This window comes from Centrocercus urophasianus, unplaced genomic scaffold (genome assembly GCF_019232065.1).
Source record: "Centrocercus urophasianus isolate 14NV4802_14NV808 unplaced genomic scaffold, USGS_Curo_1.0 seq_22, whole genome shotgun sequence".
In the NCBI taxonomy this organism is placed as follows: domain Eukaryota; kingdom Metazoa; phylum Chordata; class Aves; order Galliformes; family Phasianidae; genus Centrocercus; species Centrocercus urophasianus.
In genome coordinates this window covers 18,782,774-18,799,331 of record NW_024884778.1, presented here as the reverse complement: position 1 = coordinate 18,799,331, position 16,558 = coordinate 18,782,774, and the positions used below count along the sequence as shown (strand labels likewise).

The window sequence follows — 16,558 nt, the reverse complement described above, 5'->3', positions numbered from 1 at the left end:
GTGCTGTGCTGCGGGTGCAGCGCTGCGTGCCGTGCTCCTCTGGGAGGTGTTAGCAAAAGCCTCGCTGCATCTGCATCAATAAGGAGCGCAGAGGACAAGAGAACTGCTGTGAGTGGAGCATGCATCAGTGTCACTGACAACGCGGTAATTAGGCGGCACAGAAGAGCGAGCAGCGCAATGAGCCCCGTCGGCAAGCACAGGGGATGGCTGCGGCAGCGTCACTGCTCCCTGCTGACACCTGGGAGTGCAGTGAGCCCGGACGGCTGCCTGTGCCCAAAGTCACTGTCACCTTGGGGATCGCAGCTAGAGGCTGGCAGGAGGCTGGGCAGCAGGCACACAGCACTGGGATGCAGCCTTGGGGGCCAATTCCCTGCTCTCGTCCTGGGGTTGCGGATCTGAGGGTGCTGCTGCTTGAAGAGCATCAGCTGCACCCCAAGCCTTGCTGATGGAGGCTCTGGGTCTCTCTCCCTTCCTTTCTCTCCCAGTGCTCCATGTTGTTGCTCCATGCCAGGATGCTGGCTGCAATGGAGGCCAGGGTTGGGGACACCAGTGCTGTTCAGAGTACAGTGCACAAGGGTCATGGGTTTGTGTCACAGAATCAGAGAATTGTAGGGGTTGGAAGGGACCTCCAGAGCTCATCGAGTCCAACCTCCCTGCCAAAGCAGGCTCCCTACACCATGTCGCACAGGTAGGCATCCAGGCAGGTCTTGAACATCTTCAGAGAAGGAGACTCCACCACCTCCCTGGGCAGCCTGTTCCAGTGTCAGGAGCAGTCAGTGAGAAAGGACTCATCATGTTGCTGCTGATCAGGTGCTGGGGCATCACATTAAATTAACAGATGGCAAGAGCTGGGCAATGGAGAGCAAGGAGGAGAAGGGTGGGACTGATAAGTATAGAAAGTGTCCAAAAATCATTAGGCATATTTATAAGAGGAAAATATCATTGAGAGTGTAGCAGGCACTGTCTTTAATGAGCTCAGTCTCTGAGTTGGAGTGTTGGAGGGCAGGGAGGGGCAGGAGCAGCACTGTGTGCCCATGCAGGTGTCCCGGGGCTGCTGCTGGGCCCACCTGTCCTCAGTACTGTCCCTTCCTCATGCCTTCAGCCCAGGGGCTTCCGCACATCTTGCACGAAGCCAACAGGCAGTCACTGCTGCGTGGTTCAAGGTCTGCTGGGCAGGGTGACCCTGAGGTGGTGGTGGCCTCAGGGTGCCGGTGACCCCAGGGTGACGGTGGCCCTGGGCACTGGCTGAGTTTCAGGATAAAAAGAAAGATATCTCATGTTCGTTGGCTCTCCTGCCTTTGCAAAGATGCATCGTGGTGTCGAGTACACAGGAAGGAGCTGGGTGGTCACGAAGGGAGTTGGGAAGTGAAAACACCATGTGTGCACCTTCCTCCTCTGCCTGTGGGTGTTCCGCAGCCCCACAACCCTGCGGGGGTTTCACAGGGCAGGTGAGCTCACATTCCAGGGATAGTGTGCCCACTGAGCACGGGCAGTGAAGGGAGGAGGTAAGCCCAACTTAAAATCTCTGAGTGAGCAGTGTTTTGTGACTGATGTAATTGCTGTTAAAATGCTTTTAACATAACGCTTTTATCTGCCAGATAGACTCCTTCTTCTGGTCGTCAATCTCGGGGGTTTGTGCTGGGTCCTGCAGTGCAGGGAGGCTCTGCAGAGTGCTGCAACTCGTCTGGGTCCTGCACCAGTGTGGTAGAGAGCAGCTCATGTGGGTCCCCTCAGGTCCTGCAGCCCAGCAGGGAGCTGCAGTGCCAGGCTGAGCACCAGGCAGATCCTCAGCCGAGTTTTGAATGGCAACTTTTCCAGATCATCCTCAAATTGAGAGAGGGAGCAGATCTGGGCACTGCAACAAGGGTGCGCTCTGAGTGGGGCCTGACAAAATCCTCTGCTCAGTGCCTGGTGCCTTTTGGGGGCACGCCATCACTCAGTTACAGATTTTCGCCGTACCTAAATGAAATGATTTGTTAATTGGAGTGAGCGATCGCTGCATGGCCGGGATGCTCTCCTGCTGTGGCGAATAGCTTTTGCCCACTGAGATGGATGTGGCCTCCGCCGCTGGGTGCTCCCCAGGGGCTGTTTCCAGTTTAGCAGTGAACTGAATGAGAAGAGAAATGTTTTTCTCGGCACTTTGATAGGCGCAGCCCTTCTGACAGATGTTGGTGTTTATGGTCCCACCGGGACAACATTACGTAGTTGGGAATTGCTAATTCTCTCCCAGGCATGGCGCTGCCTGGGATGCCTGTGTGCATCACTCCCAGTGCTCCTTGCTGCCACTGGGTCTGGGGTGCTCCAAACTCCAACCTCTGTGTTCGTAGGGGAGGTTTATAGGGGAAATGAAGTCTTCTGGTGCGTGCTTTGGATTCCCAGCGAGGCGTTCCTGCTGCTGCCCCGGGACCTGGTGCCGAGTACTTGGCATTGGCTGCTGCTCCCTTGGGAGAGCTGGGCAGGGAGGTTGGGAGGAGCGGTGGGAATCTGGGCTGGCGGCAGGAGGTGGGGAGCAGATTGCAGTGCAGGAGACTTTGATTGACCACAGTACCATTTTGTGGCTTTTTCTCCCTCTCTCTGGGTAAAGCTGCACCGTGACATCCATGCCATTAAATAGGCCATGTTCAAAAGAGAAAATTGCTGCTATTTTCCCCCTTTACTTTACTGCCATAAAAAATTGATCCCACATAGCATCCTTATTTCAAAGACTGCTAAAAAAAAAAAAAAAAAAAAAAAAAAAAAAAGAAATTCTCATTTTGGCTCTGACAGCTGCATAAAGTGTTTTTTAAATAAAAGGGACAGGAAATGTGGAAAAGAACCTCAACCCTGCCTGTCCCCAAAAAGCTTGTGCCCCAGAAGGGCGCCCTGATCTGGAGAAGTGGGTAAGAGCAAGAGTGCGTGGCACCAGCGGCTGCTGTGGGGCAGCAGTGGGGTTTCTCTTTTTCTGAAGTTGGCCACAGAAATTAAAACTTTGCTCGGCAGCTGAAGGGGCAGAATCTCACACTTACCTGGGCCGGGCCCTGCTGGACTTCTTAATGGCAAGGGGCTGAGCCAAGGGATGGAAAGTGGAGGCTGGCAGGGCTGGGCTGGGATGCCAAGGGATGCTGGGGAGGAAAGCAGCTCTCCCAGTAACAGCCCTCAGCTCCAGTTCTAATGCGAGCAGGGTTAGCCATGTGCAGAGCAATTGGCTGAAGCCGCAGCAGCAGGCTCTGCCCTGGTGATGTGTCTCCATTTGCTCTGACTTGATTTCTCCAGCCAGCCCAGCCCCGAATGCCATAAATTTTGCTCTTCTTTACACCTCGCTGATGACTGTCCTTCAGAGCACCAGGTCTGTGGCTTTGCGGGCTGAATTCTGTGCGTGCCTCCCCTGAAGCCAGCCGAGTCCTGGTGAAGAACTGAGATGTATGTAACTATTAAGGTCAAATAATGCTTGGGTGCCTTTCTCCTTTCTTCAGACCTATTTCTCATTTTCAGTCCGCAGCCTGGCTGCTGGGGTGTGCTGCTCAGACCAATGGCATGGCCCTGTTCAGTTTGGGTCACTGTATTCTTTTAAGTGCACTATGAACCCGGTGTGTCTTTAAGGCCATGTGTGTGTAGGGATTTGCTGATGGCTCATCTTTCCAGCAGGCTTCTTCAGCTGAATGTCAGTTTATTGCTTTTGCAAATTGTCTTGTGCCTACACAGAACCGGCTGCCTCAGCACAGGGCTCTGCCAACAACGTGCTCCATAAAAGGGTTATTAGGATAACAAGAAAGAAAACAGAAACCTCTGCAGAATCGTAGCAGCGTAGTGCATCCTTCCCCCTCCCCTCGCCCCGTTTATTGCCCTCAATGCTCCTGAGCTGGGCTGCAAACCGCTGCTCTGCTGTGGGTGAGCGGCAAGGTTAAAGTGCCCAGACAGGAGCTAACTCTGCTGCAATTATCTGCTCCATGGCACAGCACCGAGCTGCAGCTCGCCGTAAGCACTGCGAGGAAAACATGCACCGTTTGCAAACTGCACAGCAATCATGGCCACCCCACGCCACCACACAGAGAGCTGCCAGTGTTTTCTTTCCTATGTGTGTTGTGCTGACCCTGCACTTGTAGAGCAAGGCTTGGAACAAGGCAGGTGCTGGCCCCAGCCCCTGGCTTACCTCGGTTTACCTTCTGGGGAGAGGATGGGGAATAAAAACGTGACTCACTTTCCTCTGAACGCCACCGATATCTTTCACCCATCTCTAACACCACTGCTACCCTTTCAGTGTGAGTTCATGCTGGATACCACAGTGCTATAATCCTCTCCCTCTGATCCTCCTTAAGCGTGGCATTCTTCTCCCTCTTGCTGCTGTGCCTGTATTGCTCACCTTGTCCGGCTGCTGTGTGGAGCTGTCTGGGCGCAGTGCGCCTGCTGCGTATCTGATCCCCTGGGCATAGTGCTGGGGATTGGGTGAGAGCAGCCAGCACCTTCAAGTCGTGCTGTGATGCACCGAGCCGAGCCCGGAATGTTTCAAATACCAGAGACAGGAAGAAAGGGGAGCAGCAGTGAGGTTTGTGCCAATTCTGATGGCTTGAGTTTGATGGTACATCAAGGTGCAGCTCAAATTCATGCTGCAAAACCATAGAACCACAGCTGAGGTGCTGCATGCATTTCTCCTCCTGTTTGTATATGTATTGCATGATTGTAGGATGCAGCTAGAAATGTTTACAGCACGCAATATCAAAATCAATAGCACGAGAGCCCTCAGGACTCGCTGCTTGGTGGTTCAGTGGAGCTCCAGGATGAGGCTCTGTGCTCCTGCAGCAGTGTGACGGGATAACCCCGCAGCGGTGACTTTGCACAGCCCACTTTTGTGGTTGTGCTCAGATCGGGTCTGGTTTATGATCCACCTGGCTTCTTACCATCCCCATTAGTAGTTGATAGCAGATGTTTGGAGAGAGGGATTATTACTCTTGCAGCGCATACTTAGCTGGCAGATTATTGAAATTTCTTTCTAATCCTAAGCAGTTACTTGGGAAGTACAAATCCTTGAGTGATAGCACTTCTCTTCCTCTGTACTTTGATCTCAGCTCGCATAACCGATGATACTCTGATTAATTTGATTTTTGTTCCTTAAAAAAAAAAAACAAGAAAAACTCGTGTTCCCTGCATCTCAAGGCATTGAGTTCCACAGGGAGCAGTGTTTCTTGGATTTGAACATTTCCATAGCTGAGCTCAGAGGCACCTTTCCATTATGGGGCGTTTCTGCTTCTTTTTAACTCTGCTTCCTGCAAGTGAATCGCATCCTCTGTGCTTCTCCCACTGCCGCTGCTGCCCGTGTCGAGCAGCCACACTCCTCTCTCCTCCCCACCCAGCACCAGCAGGACCATGTGCTGTCACAGCTGAGGGCCCCACTGATGTATAGGCCTGCTGCCTAATGCGACAGCTTTATTTACCGCCCGCTCCTGAGCACACACTGGCATCTTTGGGCCATCACTCCCACTGAGATGTTTGTGCTCCAGCGTGCCACGATCTCTTCCTTGAGTGGCTACAGTTCATTTTGAGCTCCATCAGCACCCGTGATGAGTCCTAATTGTTGCTCTCAAGAAGCACCGCCTTGTGTGTGCCTGCCCCGAATGTCATCTGCTGATGAGCTCTTGGATCTCCCAAATGAATCAATTCCTTCCCAAGCTACCTGCGTGCTGATCCAGCCCTGTACTGCTGGAGGTCTGCCCTCGGTAGAGGATTGCCATCCTCTCACTCTGTATGCACTCCCATTTGACACACTCCACTGTCACCTGGATTTTGGTGCTGTGCACTGGAAGACGTCCTCCTCCTTCCCCTTGTGCTCTTTCCCATCCTCTCTCATTTCTCCTTCTCCAGACTGACCAAGTAAAAGCAGATCAGGTCAGTACAGCTGCAAGCTGACGTCTCCCTGGCCATCAGTCCATCTGCTTGGGAATAGGCATGTGGGCTTGTGCAAAATCTGAGTCCTGCCTGGAAGTCATTTTCCAAAGCACAGAGCCCTCAGGCCTGTGCTCTGTGCTGAAGAACTCGCTGCGGGGAAGAGCTTTGCTTTGAGAGGCGTTTGCTTTTCAGGACTCAGGAGACACCGTCAGCTGAGCAGTGCTTTACAGTCATCAGTATCCGAGTCCACAGAGGTGAACAAATGCATTTTTAGAGGAAGAAAGGCTTTGCTCAGGTTTCCTCGTGGCACCTTTTCAGAATTTTTTTCCTTTCCTCCCATTTGAACAACAAAGCATTAGGATGTGATGGGGAAGGTTGAAATAGATGGAAGTGGTTCTACTGGACTGCAGACTTGGCTTGGCTCAGCACTGCCAAGAGATGGCAAGTCACCATCTGATGTGACAGGCACAGGTGAGGGGGCACCACCTTCAGTGCTGGTCCTGCTGCCAGCAGTGTTCTTCCAGAGCAGAGAAATGGCAGACACACAGAAACACAGAGAGCAACCAGAGGACCGAAGAGCAAGGGGCTTTTTGAGATACCAGAGTAATGGGATTGTTTTGTCAGGAGAAGGCTGAGGTAAAACACAGTAACAGCCTTCAAATACATAAAATGTTCCTGTTGCAGGGAACGAGGAAGTAATGAACCATTCCCCGTGCACCCTGGAGATGGTATGGAAGTAATCATCTTAAATTGCAGCAGGAAAAATTTACCTTTGATATTAAGAAAAACTTGGCAGTGTAAGACTAGTTAAGCACTGGAATAGATTGCCTGGGGAAGCTGTGGGAACTTGGCACCGGCAGCTTTTTGAAAACAGTCTGGGAAGTGCTTGTCCAGGAGGGGCTGGCCTTGCTTGGAGACGTACAGAGAAGATTAGCGTGGCCCTGCGCAAGGATGACACACAAATTCATGAAGTATTCCTTTATTTTTGCTGATGAGATTAAATTGGGAGGAGCTGTTGACTCCATCGAGAGGCCATGCGGAGACGTGTAGACAAATTGGAGAGCTGGGCAATCACCAACTGCATGAAGTTTAACAAAAGCAAGTGCCAGGTTCTGCACCTGGGAAGGGTCAACCTTGTCTATAAATGCAGACCAGGGGATGAGATGCTAGAGGGCAGCCCTGTTGAGAGGGATCTGGGGGTCTCAGTCAACAGCAAGCTGAATGTGAGTCAACAGTGTGCCCAGGCAGCCAGAAAGGCCATTACAGTACCCTGGGGTGCATCAAACATAGCATTGCTAGCCAGAGAGAGAAATGATTGCCCTGCTCTGTGCTACACTGGTGCAGCCTCACTTTGAGTGCTGTGTGCAATTTGGGGCACCGCAGTATAAAAGGACATAAAACTATGAGAGGGTGTCCAAAGGAGGGCTACAAAAATGGTGAAGGGTCTAGTTTAGAGGGAAAGGTCTATGAGGAATGGCTGAAGGTTTGTTCAATGTAGAGAAGAAGAGGCTGAGGAGAAACCTCATCATAGACTATGGCTTCCTTACAAGGGAAGCAGAGGGACAAGCGCTGATCTCTTCTCTCTGCTCACAGCAATAGAATCTGAGAGAATGGCATGAAGTTGTGACAGGGGAGGTTCAGGTTGGATATCAGGAAGCAGATCTCCACCAGAGGGTGGCTGGACACTGGAACATGTTCCCAAGAGCAGTGGTCATGGTACTGAGCTTGCTGGAGTTCAAGAAGCATCTGGGTAACACTCCCTGACATGTGGTCTGATTTTTAAGTGGTCCTGTGTGGAGCCAGTTGGACTCAGTGATCCTTATGGGTACCTTTCGATTTGGGATATTCTATGATTCTGTAATCTGTAGACTAATGGTGTGGTGCTCTGGGCAAGAAATCAGTGGGCAGCCAGTGCTGCAGGGGCAGGCAGAGCAGGCAGGGCATGATCCACGACGGGATCCTTGCCCTTCCCTGTGCTCCCCTCTGCAGACTTCAGAAGGGCTGCGCAGAGCCACATCTGTGCAGCACTTATTTATATATTTGTCCTCCCCTTGCTCTTCTCAGAAATCAATTCCATTCCCCCAAACAATGGCAAAGGCCTTGAGGAGATATCGATCTGTGGCAGAGCCAGAGAGAGGAGTACTTGTGACACAGAGATGCTCTTTTGTAAGTAAAAGATAATTACCAGATCATAGGGACACTCGCTGAATGGGATGACATTAAATAGGCATCAGGGTGAAGGGCAGCGGGGCTTTGAATGAGGCGTTAAACAGCACTTGGCTCCCACCAGCAGCAGCCCCTCCTCTCCACTTTCCCTGCCCTTGCTATTTATCCTGCTCCTCACCCCATGCTCTCGTTTTGTCCCCAACATCCTTCTCATTCCAGCTGCCTTCTATCCCATCTTGTCTTACTGTTGGATGCTGCCAGGCTGACAGCACGGGTGCACTTCGCTTCAGAGCTGCTGAGTCCCCATCCCCAAAACCAGGGGGACTCAAGTGGCGTTGCCCCGAGGGGCTAGGGAAGGAGCTGCTGCATGCATCTGGCTCGGAGAGCGGTGGTGCTGACATTTTGGGATGAGCGTGAACACAGGACTGGGGTGTATTTGGCCCTGGAGAGGTTGGTCTTGCAGTATGCTGGATGATGGCAGTGCTGTCAGTGTCCTCAGCACAGCCTGGCTGCTTGCCACCTGTGCTCTCCTTGCTTGGTTTCTGCTGGTACTTCCAAAGCCAGTTCAAGGGTACTGTTACCGCTGTCAGACAGAGGGGGATCCCTGGGATGGGACGAAGCAGGACTCACCATGCCACTCGCTGCTGTCTGAGAGCTGCTGCCGGCCGGGCTTACTGCAATTGGCATGACACAGTGCAAAATACATTCTCAGAACACTGTGTCATATTTTTTTATTTATGCTGACACTGGCAGTCTTATTCTAATCCCTCGGTGGCACATTACAGATGGATTGCAGGGAGGACTCCCCATCTGGACTTCCCCAGCCCATGGAAGGCACACTGCTGGGGCCGCAGGGAGGATGGAGGCTGGCTGTGCCTTGGGGACATCTGGAGAGTGCTGTGGAGACTGCGGCCGTGCCTCGCTGAGCAGCATTTCTCAGCCTTGTGCTGAGAATGTCCCAGCCTTGTCCCAGCCAGGCTCAGGAGGCAGCAACATGGCACCAGCATGGTGTCCGAGCAGAGAGCTGTGATTTTGGCACAGCCGGACCTGTTTGTGCAGTGCAATAAGTGCCTGCCATCGCGAGGCAGGAGCTGACTTTGCAGCCTGATGTGGCACCGAGCGCAATCCTTTCCTTTAAAAGGAAAAAAAAAAAAAAGAAAAAAAAAAGCCCATTACCATTATTGAATCAAATACCAACAATTTAAAAAACTCTTTTAAATATTGTTGCTGCGTTTCCAGCTGTTAAAATCTTCTGTATTTAGTTATCATAATAACAAAATGCTGAGGCTGATTTGAGCAGCAGGGAGGCAGTGCCATTATTCAGAAGGGTTTTAAATGATCGGGTTTTCTTCAGCACAGTGGTGCTCTCCTGTCTATTAAAAGGCCTTTTGTTGCCTTGGCACCTCCAGCCGGGGTGGTGGGGGTGGTTTGGCGTGTTGGTGGAGGGTCCCTGCCTCGTCGGCAGAGCACGAAGCAATACACAGAGCTTCTCACCACGGGGCCGCTTGCCTGGCAGAGGGTACTCAGAAATGGGAGCGCTCCCAAGGTAACTTGCAGAAGTTTCTGCTCTTTGGTGTTTAGGGAATGCAGATATTGCTGTTCATGTTGCAGGGAAGGCTTAAAATAGCAGAAGGTTTTGTTGGAAACCGGTTCCTTCTGCACAGCATTTGGAAAAGGCTGAGTTGTGCTGCTGGCGTGCGCTGCTTGCGACATCTCCTTAAATCCCTTCCTAGAGAAAAAAGCTATTTTTGCACCATCTCCCAACGGCAGTCAGGGTTGGCAAGGACGTAAGAAGTGCACGAGGATTCTGGGAAGCACCTCCAGGCGGGGGGGAGGCAGGATGGGAGTGAGCTTGCCCTGGTGCAGGTGGAGCTGGTGGGTACACGGGTAGCACTGGCAGCTTAGGAGTGCCCGTGGGATGGTGGAGCTCAGGGCTGAGTGGCTCCATCCAAATGAAGAAACAACCTCGGCTGCTGCTTGGTGAGGACTGTGCGCAGGCAGCAGGGCCCAGGCAGAGTAATGCTCTGCAGCCCAGAGGCAGCGGGGCTGCAGCCTCAGCCCCTGCCAGCCACCCGGGCACAGCGGGCCATGTAAACACAGGTCCCCAGCTGTCCCCAGCCTGCACGCTGCTGCCTTGCACACCCCAAAAGGTTACCTCCAGCACGGCACATTGTGGGTAACGAGATGCAAATTGATAGAGAGACAATGAGGCTGTCTTGTGAGCCATTCCGACTGGGGCCAGTGTTTAAAAGTCAGCCTGATTGCCTCTCTGGCAATTTGCATAGCATTAACCGGAGAGATTTTCTTTTTAAACTTGAACTTTTTTTTTTTCCCGAGGTCACCTCAAACTAATTACATCTGCAAGGCTGCTTTACAAAAGAGGGCTCTGCAGATGTGATTACAGGGTTTGGAGTGTAAAGAGGAGACTTTCCTGGCACAGGGAGGGGGAAGGCCCCGTCCACACGAACTTGGTTAATAGCAGAGCCCCACCTGCTGCCATCAGGTCTGTGTGGGTTTGCAGTGCATGCTATGGGAGGTGAGAACAGAGCTGGAAACAAGCCTCTGGGGACTGTCCCCCCATCACCACTTGATTTGGGGCTGGCCACGGCCTGCCACTACACACAGGGTGCAGCTGCCATGGTTGGGCTTGTCACTGAGGCATGAAGGTGCTTTGTGATCCCAGGTGACACCTCGTGGCTCTTCCACGTGGCTCCTGGGCTGCAGGGATTGCTGCGTGGGGCTTGCTTTTCTGCTGGTCATGTGGCACTGTGAGGCAGTGCCAGCACAGCAGCTGCTCTAAGGAGCCAGCTGGATAATTTTTGGAGCATTTATTTCACCTGTAGCTATGCAGGCCATGACTTCAAATAATTAAATCTCATGCTTCACAGTGTTGCTTGCTGCAGCTGGGAGCAGGTCTGCTGAGAAGCCCCTCAACAGGGTCTGGTGTGAGTGGAGGCTGGCTCAGCTTCAACTCCAAGCCACGGGCTCCAGTCCCAGATCCCAGGCCATTCCAAGGCCCCAGGCACAGGCCCCAGCCGATCCATCCCTGTCATCCCACAGAGGAGCAGCTTGCCCCCAGGTTTCATCACGTGCCCACAGCAGGCACTTCTCCTCAGGATCTCTCCCTGTGGGGTGCCACAAAGTAGTTCATCTTCCATCCAACACTCTTGAGCTTCCTCCTCCTCTTCTCCAGGAGAAGCTCCTCCTTTCAGTTCTTCCCTTTGGCTGAGGCCAGGCAGATCACCTCCTTCCTCTCCAGCATCCTCCTCCCCTGACTTTCAGGGGAGCCGAGATGCTGTGCATGGAGCTGTACTCCTCCAGCTCTGTTAGCTCCTGCTGTGCTCTTCATTCCCTGTGCTGCACCTTCTTTGAGACGACATCCTGGCTGAGCCCAGGAGGACCAAGGGAAGATGTGTGATGACACAGATTATTGGGCATCTTCCTGCATCACTGTGGCTGTGTCCTGTTGGGGCAGAGACTACAGCACTGCTGCTGCCATGGCTTTATGCCCTGCAAAGAGAATTGGGGAGCAGAGAATATTTTTATATTTTTTCCTTTTTTTTCTCTCTCTTTCCTTTTTTTTTTTTTTTTCCTTTTTCCTTTCCTAAAGATTGAGTATAATCAGAGCTAATCAGAAAATTATGAGCTGTCTGATTGCTGATTAGATTCCTAATGTTAATATAGTCAAGAAGCCTCTCTTAGCGTTGTATTTTAAGAGAAGTGTAAAAATAACGTCTTAGGAGAGTTAGAGCTGCTGGAACAGCAGGGAAGCCTGTGCTAGCTGAAGCAGAGGAGAAGAAACCAGGCCAGCAGAAAGAGCCATGACCGGGCACGCAGAGGCGAGTAGTGCTGCTCAGCACCATCATTGCTGACCCCTTTTATTGTGGGTTTCATGAGTGCACCAAGCTGTTAAGTCTGGCCACCTATTTCTGAGGTTTCTTCTGCTCCCGATGTCCCTAGTCTGCTCCCTAATGTCTCTGCTCTGCTTTGTGATGTCCCCAGGCTGCTCCTCAGTGTCTCCATGCTGCTCTCTGGTGTCCTCTGGCTGTTCCCCAGTAAGATTGGCCCGTGGGGGCCCGAGGGCCAAGGCTCACTTCAGAAAGCTGCTCCGTACCATGGAGTGGCTCCCTAGAAGCTGAGCTAGGCTTGTGCCAGGCTGCCAGCTGGGCACAGGACTGAGATGCCCTGTGGAGTGTTAGTGAGCACGTTCTCTGGGATGCTGGAGGAAATCTTCATCCAATTCAGGCTGCTTGCGCTTGGCTGAGCAGTTGCAAAAATCTTAGGGCAAGTGGAGTTGAATGGGGATGCTGCATCGCCGATGGCATCATAGAATCATTTAGACTGAAAAAGACTTCTGAGATCATCGCTTCCAACCATCAAATAACTGCCGGGTCCACCACTAAACCATGTCCCTTAGTGCTGAGTGTCTCTGAAACACATGCAGGGCTGGAGACATCCCCTCCCTGCCTGACCACCCGCTCAGTGCAAAATTCTTCCTGATATCCCATCTGAACCTGCCCTGGTGCAACTCAAGGCCGTTTCCTCTCACCCTATCGCTCGCCCAGCACAAGGGAGCAGGGGTCCTTCTGTTCCTCACCTTTCCTCCCTACCCTCACAACTTCCGTCTCGTGCACCTGCATGTCGGTCCCTCCCCAGCTGCACAGCAGCCGTTGCATTTGCACACATGGATGCTCCCCCTGGGAAGCTACTCTCCATTCACTCTGTGTTTGGCTTTGATCCGTCCTGGCGGTGGTGCTATAGAATGGGCTATGTGCTGTATTTATCCCCCATTGTCACCGTTTAATAACTTAGCATAATGTTATCACAGTTATTGTTGCATTTTTTCACTAAGTTCTATTTTGTTCTTAGCGGGTAAAAATAACAGAAAATGATGAAAGGAGGGAGGGGTTGACAGAACTCTTCTCCAATTGCTGAGCATGAGGTTGGACATCAGGAAAGAATTATTCTCAGAAAGAGTGACGAGGTATTGGAACGGGCTGCCCAGGGAGGTGGTGGAATTTCTGTCCCTGGAGGTGTTCAAGAAATGTGTAGATGTGGCACTGAGAGACACGGGTGGTAGGGATGGGGTGATGGTTGGACTAGGTGATCTTAGTGATCTTTTCCAAACTTAATTATTCCATGATTCTGTGATAGCAACAGAGAGATCTGCAGCCCGCATCTGGGATGCTTTTGGTTCTGGGCCCTGGACAGCTTTGAAATGACATTTCCTTTTAAAACATCCATCACCAGGACTGTGCCCCTGCGGCTCTGACCGCTCCCCTAACTTCTGCCAAGCCCCATGGAAAGTCCAAGAGTGCCTCCTTAGACTGAATGAATACAAGTCTATGGGGCCAGATGGCGTGCATCCCAGGGTCCTGAAGGAGCTGGCTGAGGTGGTTGCCGAGCCGCTCTCCATCATATTTGAGAAGTCGTGGCTGTCAGGTGAGGTCCCGGATGACTGGAGGAAGGGTCACGTCACTCCCATATACAAGAAGGGGAGCAGGGAGGACCCGGGGAACTACAGGCCAGTGAGTCTCACCTCCGTGCCTGGGAAGATCATGGAACAGATCCTCCTGGACAACATGCTCGATCACATAAAGCATGAGCATGTGATCCGAGACAGCCAGCACGGCTTCACCAAAGGAAGGTCATGCCTAACTAATCTTGTGGCCTTCTATGATGGAGTGACGGCATTGGTGGACGAAGGGAAGGCGACCGATGTCATTTACCTGGACCTGAGCAAGGCCTTTGACATGGTCCCCCACCACATCCTCATCTCCAAATTGGAGGGAAGTGGATTTGATGGGTGGACGACCCGATGGATAAGCAATTGGTTGAAAGGCCGCAGACAGAGGGTGGTGGTCAATGGCTCTGTGTCCAGGTGGAGGCCGGTAACAAGTGGTGTCCCCCAAGGGTCTGTCTTGGGACCGGTGCTCTTTAACATCTTTATTAATGACATCGATGAGGGAATTGAGTGCACCCTCAGCAAGTTTGCTGACGACACCAAGCTGAGTGGTGCAGTTGATACGGTGGAAGGAAGGGATGCCATTCAGAGGGACCTCGACAGGCTGGAGGGCTGGGCTCGGGTGAACCTAATGAGGTTCAACACGGCAAAGTGCAAGGTTTTGCATTTGGGCCGGAAGAACCCCAGGCACCCGTACAGGCTGGGAGGAGTGGTCCTTGAGAGCAGCTCGGCAGAGAAGGACCTGGGGGTCCTGATGGACGAGAGACTGAACATGAGCCAGCAGTGCGCTCTGGCAGCTCGAAAGGCAAATGGGATCCTGGGCTCCATCAGGAGAGGGGTGGTCAGCAGGGACAGGGAGGTGATTGTCCCTCTCTACTTGGCTCTTGTGAGGCCCCATCTGGAGTACTGTGTCCAGGTGTGGAGCCCTCAGTACAAGAAAGACATTGAGATTTTGGAAAGGGTCCAGAGGAAGGCGACTAAGATGATCAGGGGTCTGGAGCACCTCCCCTATGAGGACAGGCTGAGGGAGTTGGGCTTGTTCAGCCTGGAGAAGAGAAGGCTGCGGGGTGACCTCATTGCAGCCTATCAATACCTGAAGGGAACCTACACCCACGAGGGGAGTAAACTCTTCAAAAGGGCTGACAACAGCAGGACTAGGGGAAATGGATCGAAGTTGAAGGAGGGAAGATTTAGGTTGGATGTTAGGGGGAAGTTCTTTACAAGGAGAGTGGTTAGGCCCTGGAACGGGCTGCCCAGGGAGGTTGTGGATGCCCCGTCCTTGGACGTGTTCAAGGCCAGGTTGGACGGGGTCCTGGGCAACCTGATCTGAATGTGTGTGTTTGGTGGCCCTGCTAGGCAGGGGGGTTGGAACTACATGATCCTTGAGGTCCCTTCCAACCCGGGTGATTCTGTGATTCTGTGATTCTGTGAAAGGTCATTGGGGTGGGCAGGCGAGTGCAGGTGTGGGGGCTGAGATCTGGGGCGCTGCACCACGTAAGGATTTGAGGACACGTTTGAGCCTGACGTGGAGCAGCAGCAAGGAGAGGATCTCTGGGTTAAGCACACAGCATCCCACCAGGTGTGGGCAGCTCCCCAGCATTTGTCTCTGAGCTCGTGGTCCCAGCCCTGCAGCTGAGCCCTGAGTGTGATGTGCACAGAGGTGTGAGGCAGAGGGGCCTTCAGGATCGGCGAGGGGGAAGGCATGCACTTAAATGAGTTTTTCCCTGTAACACGTGTCCTGACCTTTTTAAAAAAATGAAATCTATTTTATTAATATTTTTTTTTCTTTTTATCACATTCGGCCGTGCAACATTTAAGATACGACTGTGGAAAAGGTCAAGAAACGTGTAGTTGTTGAAATCTTGTTCCAGCTGATGGCTTTTCCCTTCGGGGAGCTCTCCCGCTCCTACTCCCCCAGTCTGGTTTTTAAACAGCAAGTCTCAGGCCTCCCTGCTCCCTGGGTGTAGCAGCAGGTTGAAGGAGGGAAGGCCCCTGCAGTCCCAGCAGTGGAGCTGCAGGACGATGCCAGGGGCAACGTTTCAGGCACAATGAATAAAGACCCGGGAGAGGGGTAGGTGGCTGCTCTTTGTGAAGCTGGAATGTCCTGCTCCCACACCCCACAGCCTGGCTCCATCCCTCGGGCTGCTGGGGAGGACAAAGGCAAAGCTGTCATACAGGTGGCTGCTGAGTTTGCAGGATCTGCCAGTCCCTTCTCCATGCTGTCTCAGTGCATTTTTCACCCACCTTCCGTGCTTTTTCCTGGGTGTGGATTTTCCTGGCGTGACGGGAATACGACCATCACCAGTGCTTGGACAGGCAGACTCCAGAAGCTTTTGCTTACATTTCCCCGGTGTCAATTCCTAATAATGGACTTTCAAATGCGGCACGCAGCACTGCAAATTTTTGTGATTCCATTTTGTTTGCAAACCGCTTAATTGGCTGCTCGGCACAAACAGAAAACTCTCACAGTTATTTTGAAAATGCCTCAAAATCCTCCTCAGCACGGTTTAACCAGATGCAAGATGTCAGCAGGCTGACGGCAGCTACAGGCAGTGTGGTGTGCTGGCTGTCCTTCCACACGCGCCAAGCCAAATGCTTCCACTTGTGTGCAGTACAGCCTGGTGCTGGCAGTCAGAGTCCACCCAAAAAGCCACCGGCTTCATCTCAAACACAGCCCGGCTGATGTGCAGCACGTGCCTTAAGACAGCCCACTGCAGATGTGGCTCCATCACCTTCTAGCCCCGGGGATGAGAGAGATTCAGGCTGAAGAGGAGGAGAGATGGGCTCTGGCCACTCCTTTCTCTCCCATGCCATGTGGCTGAAAGAGTTATTGGCAAACAAGTTAGCACTGATAGAAAAATGCTGCGGCACTTTGTGCAGCCGCTCCGTGATCAATACCCGGCTGTGGCTGAGCCGGCTGCTGACTGGATTTCATATGCCTGCTGCTGGGGTAATAAGAGCCCTGGGATCAACTGTCTCGGAGATTATTACAGGATGAGATGCTTCGTTGCTTTACAGTGTTTGCTAAAGATTTATATTCCCTGTGCGCATATAAAGGGAATATCGTCG

At 52.4% G+C, this 16,558-nt stretch overlaps 1 protein-coding gene and 1 non-coding gene across 4 annotated transcripts in view; both read left to right on the top strand.

Annotated features, from left to right (window-relative positions):
- Positions 1-16,558, top strand: part of CACNA2D2 (calcium voltage-gated channel auxiliary subunit alpha2delta 2) — a 128,976-nt gene that overhangs the window by 82,478 nt on the left and 29,940 nt on the right. The window lies entirely within an intron of this gene.
- LOC122163050 lies at positions 6,743-6,845 on the top strand. The gene has a single exon (XR_006169775.1). It is a non-coding gene; the product is annotated as a U6 spliceosomal RNA (small nuclear RNA).